The sequence below is a fragment of the Nelumbo nucifera genome, chromosome 8, assembly GCF_055504915.1.
Source record: "Nelumbo nucifera cultivar China Antique chromosome 8, China Antique-T2T, whole genome shotgun sequence".
NCBI classification, from domain to species: Eukaryota; Viridiplantae; Streptophyta; class Magnoliopsida; order Proteales; family Nelumbonaceae; genus Nelumbo; species Nelumbo nucifera.
The window spans coordinates 53,426,164-53,435,108 of NC_142656.1; positions in this window are offsets into that span (position 1 = coordinate 53,426,164).

The window sequence follows — 8,945 nt, forward strand, 5'->3', positions numbered from 1 at the left end:
CAATTTAATGCCTTGACCATCCAATCTGTTCAAATTCGTTTTGATTTAGATTAGTTTCAACCCAAATCCAGTCTATTGACACCTATATTCTTGTCTTATACCAATGGACCAGATATTGGCTTAATCCAAATCAATCCATTATAAATTTATTACGGACAGACCAGGTCTAATCCAATCTATTAAATATTTTGGACCGAATTGGTCCAATCCAATGTCTTATTGGTCCATCCAATCCGTCCAAATTGATTTTGGACTGGACGGGGTCCAATCCCAAAACCGGTCCATTGACACCCTTACTCTCCAACTTGCTATCTTTATCAATTTTTAAGATCCCAACCCACATGATAAATCAGATTGAAAAGATGCAAAGAAATTTCCTATGGGATAGCAATGGCAAAAGAAGGGATCATTTGGATTATTGGAAGGTAGTCTATAAACCCAAATCAAAGAGGGCATTGTGATTAGGTCACTTTTGGAGAGGAACACCACTTTACTAGGTAAGTGATTGTAGAGATTCTCCTTGGACTTAGAGAGAAACAACTTTTGGGCCTTAATTATTTGGAGCAAGTACAAAAGAAATAGGAATGGGTGGGGTAGCAAACTTGTCTCTACTTAAAGCTTCTTCTTTCAACCTCGGAAAAGATATTACCTCTTATTTTGAGTTTTTCTCTCCCTGCTTACACATTAGCCTTAGTAATGGTGATCGAATTGAATTTCATACTGACCTCTGGCTAAGATAGCTAACAGCATACTTTGTTCACTTCTTATCCTCTCCTTTTTAGGCTTCTTTGAATAAGGAGGTAATCATCTCCTTGGTTATTTACAAGAGGGGAGCATAGTCTTTCTTATAATTTCAACTTTCTCGTAGAGCCTTATTTGATGTAAAATCCTATGCCATTTCCTCTCTCCTTTCCTCTCTCTCAACTGTCTTCCTTACCCGACCTTAATCTAATTGCCAATTCTTTGTCAAATCCTTTCTTATTAAGTTGGTGGAAAGCTTTGTTGACCCCGCTTCATGAACATTTGGCTTTCTACTCCCCATGTTTGTGTAATGTACTTGAAAGATGGTGAATATTGTGGCCACTTGCTCATCAACTTTGAGGAAGATCACAAACCTTTAGCATTATTTTCTTGATGTTCTTTATAACAATTAGCTTCCACGATGCTCCTCCCAATTCAATGATTTTTTACAATGGGCCGGGTGGAGTGTAAATTAGGTGAAAGAGAAATTCTATATGGAAAGGCAATCATCCATGCTATGTTGTGGTGTATTTGGGAAGGAGAATCAACTTCCTAGTAAATTCGTGGGTGAGAGCATCAAAGCTTTTTAGAGGTATCTCTTTAAGAGATTTAGGTGGTATTTGATAACACTTTTTAGACCTCTAAAGTCTGAAAATGTTGATTTTCAGACATTAGAGGTGTTTGGAAGTGTATCTGAATTTGGGTCTGAAAATTATTTTCATATCTGAAGTAATAAGGCATGGGCCAGGCGTTGAACACATTCAGATGCATTTTAGACCTAGCTGAAAGTCCAAAATACCCTTGAACTCCTCTCTCTCTTCTTCTTCTTCTTCTTCTTCTTCTTCTTCTTTCTCTCGTCATTGCAACTCCTCCGGCGAACTAGCGGCGGCGAGTTCCGCCCCCCCCCCTCTCTCTCTCTCTCCTTTCTTCTTCTTTCTTTCGTCGTTGCAACTCCTCCGGCGAAATAGTGGTGACCGCCCTCTCTCCCCCCCCCCTTCTTCTTCTTCTTCTTCTTCTTCTTCTTCTCTCGCCACTGCAACTCCTCTGGTGAACTAGCGGCGACGAGTTCTGGCCCTCTCTCTCCTTCTTCTTCTTCTTCTTTCGCCGTTGCAACTGAATAGTCTAATTTAGGGGTAAAATAATAAAATTAGTGAATTTCAAATGTTGAAGATTTGACCCAACACAAACAACCTTCTTTATTCAAAGCCTCTAAAAAGTCAAAAAACAACTATGTCTCTTTTCATACCATTTTAATATCTTTTTAACTTTTTAGATTTATCAAACGCCACCTTAGAAAGAAACATTTGGTGGTATTTGTATTAGTCTACCAAATGATAGAGGCCAAACAAGCGTAGGAATAAGAATTTCTGATGGTGATCTGGTTTGGGCATTCAATGGGCCAATCGGAGAGGTAGAAGATGTAGAAGTGGAGATTTAAGTCGTATTGGTGGGCTTAAAGATGGTGGTAAATTTGGATCTCTCTTTAATGGTGGTGGGATAATGTTTTGAAAATCAGAATTGTATCTTATAAGATTATTCTTAGAGTAAGAACCTATTTTGGGCTTATTTCTCAAACACAAATAAGTGCTTATTGGTGTGGTACCGGCCCAAAATAAGTGTTTATTCAAATAAATACTTATTTTAAGCACTCTCAAACTTAGCTTAAGATGATATAATCAAGTTTGACTTCACAATTTGGTGTAGTTCGGAAAACAAATAACGTTCAGAGAAGGTTCAAAGAAAAGAACCAAAGTTGAAATAAACAGGAAGAACAACTCTTCACTAAATACTTGAGAGAAAATTAACCAAAAACTGTCATGGCTTTGCCTTAGCTACTCTATATAGACTTACACCCTTATGGCTCATACAAGAAAGTTTCCTAATCTATGAGAACACTCCTTAATAGAATCATATTGGAACTCCTCAAAAATAAAGTCTTAATTGAACAAAAATTTGGGAATCACGATGTAACATTAACTTGGTAATTATGAACTAAGATAGAAGTTCTGCGTTGACACTAACTTGGAAAACACGAACTAAGATACAAATCCTGCGGTGATGCTATCTCAGTAAATATTTACTAAGTTGGGTCGATGGCGTCATCTTTGCTTCATATGTGTCTTGTAGTGGTCCCAATTTGCATAGAACTTATTAGTTTCTTTATGTGCTACATCATCATCCTCCCTATGCATATTAAGATGGGTTTTCAAAAACCAACTTTTTAAATATTTACTCAGTTGGTCTGAATCCCATATTACATCACAGTGGCTCTTTAACCTAAATATTATGGAAAATAAATTCAATTTCTGGTCCTAAATAACACAAAAGAATCAGTTGCCCTAGGTTTCACACAACGTGTTACTCATGGTTAGCTTAACAGCCCTAGCCTAGTACCCCCTATGATTTGTTCACATCCCTTTTTTTGTGCCTCACAAGATCACTCCTATATAGGCTTGTTCATGGGTTGGGCTTCTGGCTAGGCTTTACATTGTTTCAGACTTGGGCTTTAGGTTGGGCCCTTTCAAATTTGAGCAAAAGCTAATTTTAAGCCCAACCCATGAACATGCCTACTCCTGTGCCCTGTTTTGTGGCACTGGCTTTGACCTAAGAAAAGGTCTCTCTCTCTCTCTCTCTCTCTCTATGGGCAATACATCTAAACTAAAACAACCATAAAACAAAAAGGAACCCTTTCAACCATTTATAGGTAAATGTACATGGGTTTCCTGCCCACCCCTATTACAAGATTTGCTTGATTTCATTTGGCAAGTGAATCTCCACGGTCTGTCCCTCAAACTTCCCATCCAATTTATGACAATTTTGGAGTTCCCTTCTACCACTAATGTTGTCAAAATCTTACAATTTATGACATGATTTACGATTTGAATCATGAATCCCAAGGGTTTAGGTTCAAACCTTATGCTTGAGTCATTTTCTGCGATTTGTTTGAATCCAAATGATTTGATTCATATATACATATATATTGACAAATTTGTAAAAATAAAACATGATTACAATACAATTCCCCATTCAATTCAACTCTCACTTTACAATTTAAGATATAATTATGATTTTCAAAACGTTGTCCACCATTGAAGAGAGATTCAAATTTACCAACATCTTTAGTCCCACCAATATGGCCTAAATCTCCACTTCTACAGCTTCTACCTCTCCAATTAGCCCATTGAAATGCCCAAACCAGATCTCCATAGAAATTCCAATTCCTATGCCTGTCTGACCTCTATGATTTAATAGACTAATACAACTTCCATCAAAGGTTTCTTTCGAGTCTGGATCTCCTGCCCACATAACATTGCAGCCACACATGGAGAACATCTCATCCTCCTATATAGTATTATACAGGGGGAGATGTTCTCAATTCACGGGGATAGTGTGTTGTGGGTAGACGTGGGCAGAGTTCTTGTGAGCAGGAGATCTGGATTCATCTAAATCTCAAGATACCTCTAAAAGGCTTTGATGCTTTCATTCATGAATTTACTGGGAAGTCAATTCTCCCTTTAGATATTCTAGAGATTTGATTTTTCCTTTAAAAAATTTTTATTGCACTCTTCCCAAATACCCTTTAAATATTCTAGCATGGATGACCGCCTTTCCACATTGAATTTCTCTCTCACCTAATTTATACTCCACCCATTAAATAATAATAATAATAATAATAATAATAACTGAAATGGGAGGAGCCTAGTCGAATTTAATTGTTATAAAGAATATCAAGAAAATATTGCTCAGGGTTGTGAGCTTCCTCGAAGTTGATGAGCAAGTGGGAACAAGATTCACCATCTTTCAAGCACATTACACAAACATGGGGAGGAGGTGGTGGTGGGGGAGGCAGCGTTCACCAGCGATGATGACGTATGATTCATGCAAATACCTTTCGTACCATGTCTTTCGAGTCTGATAAATTTTCCTTCTCTAATACATCTATGCATATCCTGATTTTTTTTATTGTATCAATGCAAATTCAATGTGTATTAATTGGGACCCTTGCAACGTACGGGCTGGCAACATGGCAGTTTCGGGGAGGGGATCATATTCCCCATCTCCAACCCCAAAATGCATTGGGGTTGGGGAAAGGTTGGGAATTCACTCCCCACCCCATCCCCATCCCCAATCGGATATCACTAACAGTCCCCGTCTATGCCAAGGCAATTTTCATTCCTAACCCCATTAGGTTGAGAAAGCCGGTTATCTGACAAGGACAGGGCAAATTGCCATCCCTAGCTTTACCAAACAAAAATGATGAATGAATTCTACGACACTTCCAATTATGTGGTGGCCATATAAGTCCAATTCAAGCATTATTTTTGGGTTATGTCTAGTTTATCCGATCACAATCCAAGTTGTGCTTTAGTGAGAGTGCCCAATTTCCTATGCTCTAGATAAATTTGTATTATTTTTTGTATTTCAATGCCACTTTTTTATTAATTTTTAAATTTTATTAGTTTGTTATATTCTTTTATAGGTAAAATTATAAAAAAAAAAATCCTCTTATAACAATTCTATAAACCACCATTATATTTTGGCCCTAACAAAAACCTCCCTTATAGTTTTAAAAGTGAAAATACCTTCTTTCTGTTAGCTTTTCACTAATAAAGGCATTTAAGTTACCAAAATATCCTTATCATTGTTAAGGTATTATCGTGCACACTTTGCCTAACAACTTTCAAAGTGTAAATCTCTCTAGTCTTCTTAGACAAAGTATGGTTAAAAGGCTGAAATGAAGTAAATGGAAGCAAATTCTTTTTTTTCCAAGGTATTTTATTAAAATTGCATATGAATGAAGTTGGTTAAGGGTAAGTTTGGCATTTTAAAACAATAATACATTACATCAGCATTTCCTATTTGGAACATTAACAAAGGAAGGTATTCGCACCTTTTTTTCTAAACAATAGGGAGGTTTTTGTTAAGGTCAAAACACAAGGGAGGCTCATAAGATCATTAGAAAACTCAAGAAGGTTTTCATAATTTTCCCTATTTTTAAATGGAAATAAAATTATTTAAATTAACTAAACTATAGTTAAAATTAACAATTTTTTCTTATTTTTTGTTTTTATTAATCCTTATTAAATTTAATTAATTATATTAAGTATTTAGTTATAGTGGAATTTAAGTTGGTTTTAAATTAGTAAAAATTAATTATAAAACTAATAATTGTTAGATAGTTTTGTATTAGTTTTATATTAGTTTAAATGAATATAAGTTTTAAATTTAGTACTTTTTATTAATTAATTTATTTTTATTATATAAATAAAAATATTTTATCAATAATAAAAATTCATTATTATTTTTATTTTATTTAAGTAGTTTACTAAATCATTTTTCTATGGTTAATTAATTTTAAGGGAGAATTCCCAATCAGTACCCTGTACATTGGCTCGAGTGACAATTTGGTCCATGAACTTTAAAATGCGACAATCTAGTACCTAAACTTTCGGAACGCGACAATCTAGTACATGTCGTTAATAGACCGTTAGTTATGTATATCACATGACCTCGTGTGTGATTTAAGACTTTTGAAAATGTCAAAACTACCCTTGGAAGTAAAACACACTATTCATCATCTTCTTCCTCAAGAAGATGAAACAGAGCCCAAGCTCTCTATCACAAACACTTGCAATGACTTTGCCTTTCTCTCAAAGTTGTTGCAATTCTTTGCCAAGAACAGAAACTCCAGGCTTTATACAACTTATTTTTCTTTTTTTAACTTAACACAGTAATATTTTATTCTTACATGTAAAAGAGAGGAGAAGAACTGGAAGCTTTGTTTTGATACTTGAGAGAGAGAGAGAGATCATTGATGGTGGCCGAAGACTTTCTCTTTTTCTGTTTTTCGAATAAGATAATTACAGTAGTTAAAGGAATTTTTTTCTCTCAGAATTTGCTTTGGTTTTGGTCCAAAGATGACGGAATATTCATAGGAGAAGAAAGACAAAAGTGTTGTCACAAGGATGAAAAATTTGACGTTTGGTTCTGACTTTAGTGGATGGTTGATAAAGAAAATTAGATGACACTTGAAGGGCATTTGTGTCTTTTCACATGCTACTTAACGGCTGGTTAACAACAAGTACTAAATTGTCGCATTTCAGAACTTCGGGTACTAGATTGTCGCATTTTAAAGTTCGGGGACCAAATTGTCACTCGAGCCAAAGTACAGGGTATTGATCAGGAATTTTCCCTAATTTTAATTATCTTAAATGGAACATAAATGGATTATTATTCTTATGATATTTTATTCAATGCTTTCAACTTGTCTATGACTCGAATGGTTGAACCATTTAAACTGTCACTTAGCCCTATTTCTAATTTCAGGTTTCCTAAAACCCATATTTTGTCAAAAACCATTGATTTGGTTAAAAGTAGTTCTACCTCTGTTAGTTGATGTTGAACCATTGACCCTTTCGATTTTGACCTAATCATTGGATCATAGGTTACAATATACAATGTATTGAAAACTTCTAGAATGACTTAAATTTGTGCTTGGTTGTTTGATTACGGTGATCTTTTTTTTATTTTGGTAAATTACTAAAACATCCCCTAAAGTTTCTAATGGCTGCTTAAACCTAGGAATAGCAATGAGGCAGGTCAGGGCCAGGTTTTGCATGTCCCGTCCGCAACCCCAAAGTTCGAGGCCAAGGTCAGGGCAGGGTGGGCAAATACCATCCCTACCTTGTCCCCAATCCCCCAGAGTTTCAAGCTTCCCCAAAACCCACCCTAAACCCTGACCAATAGTCTAAAAATCACCCAAACTGAGGTAAGGAAGGGCAAAGCCCCATGAGGACAAGTCAAATTGCCATCTCCACTTAAACCTTCCTTGAAGTTTGAAGGGACATAAAATGTCCAAAATACCCATATAGTTACTTTTGACCAAAATTTTTATTTTCCTAATTCTCTTCATATCAATTTCCACCCCAAACCATTCCGATCTCTTTTCCAAAATTGATGTATTTCCAAATTTTCCCCTTGTATCAATCGCTCAAAAATAAGGCTACAACTTTAAACCCTTCTTTTTTTGTTGCTCATAAAATTTATATTTTTTCTATAAAAACTAACCTCGATAATAACTACATGAGTATTTTAGACATTTTCATCTTGTTAAAAGATTTTAACTAGGGGGATCTAATTGCAATTATGTCAAAAACTTCAAGGGAGGTGATTGCAATTATCAAACTTCAAGGAAGGTTTTAACAACAATCAAAAACTTCAGGGAAGATCTCACCAATTTACCCTTTTTGTTTTAAGTAACTCATTGCAATCTTCGCAATCCCACTAAAAAAAAAGGGACCTCAAAATTCAATTTTCAGCTCTTTTATTTATATAAAAAAAAAACTAAAACAAAAGTACAAATTATACCTAAAATAATATATACACACTAAAACATAATTATATTATTTAATATTATACATATGCAATCATTGACTAGTGACCTATAGGCAAAAACTATTTATCCACCAAATTTGTTTTTAAAACGTTAGTTTTATTTGTTGAGTGAAATAACATTTATTTTGAAATATAAATTAATTGATTAATTAACTATTATTTAAATGAAAATGAATTATTTAGCCTAATAAATATCATCATCTCCACTTCAATATAATTAAATTTTATTAATAATTATAATTTAATGTAAACATATCTAAAGCTAATGACTTAGTGGAATAATGGAGAGGAGAAAGAATTAATGGCATGAGCTATTGAAGGAAAGAGTTAATTACATAATTAATGAAGAGAGATAGTTAAAGGACTTAATGAGAAAGAAAGAGTTTATAGTGAATTAACAAAGGGAGATAAAAATCTTAAACGTGATTGCCATTTGAGTTATTTTGTTCAATTTTAAAATTAAAAAATTCAAAAAAGAAAAATTCCTTTCAAAAAACAACCAAAAAGCATGAAAGTGCCAACTTAGCTAGCACATTAAGTTTTACCATATATAGATATAGATGACGTATCCAGTTATCCCCATAACCCCTCTAGCCCCAAACTCTAATACAATAAACCAGAGAAATTACAACTGCGCGCAGAGATACCATTAATGGGTTATATACTTACATGGGGTGGGGAATTCGCTTCATTGAAGCTTGCTGCGAACGTGGTTGAGAAATGAAGTATCATGGATACACATACACCATCCATGCAAATTCGATGTTTAGGTTATACTTGTCACCAGTCATACTTCAAGGGAGTGTGAC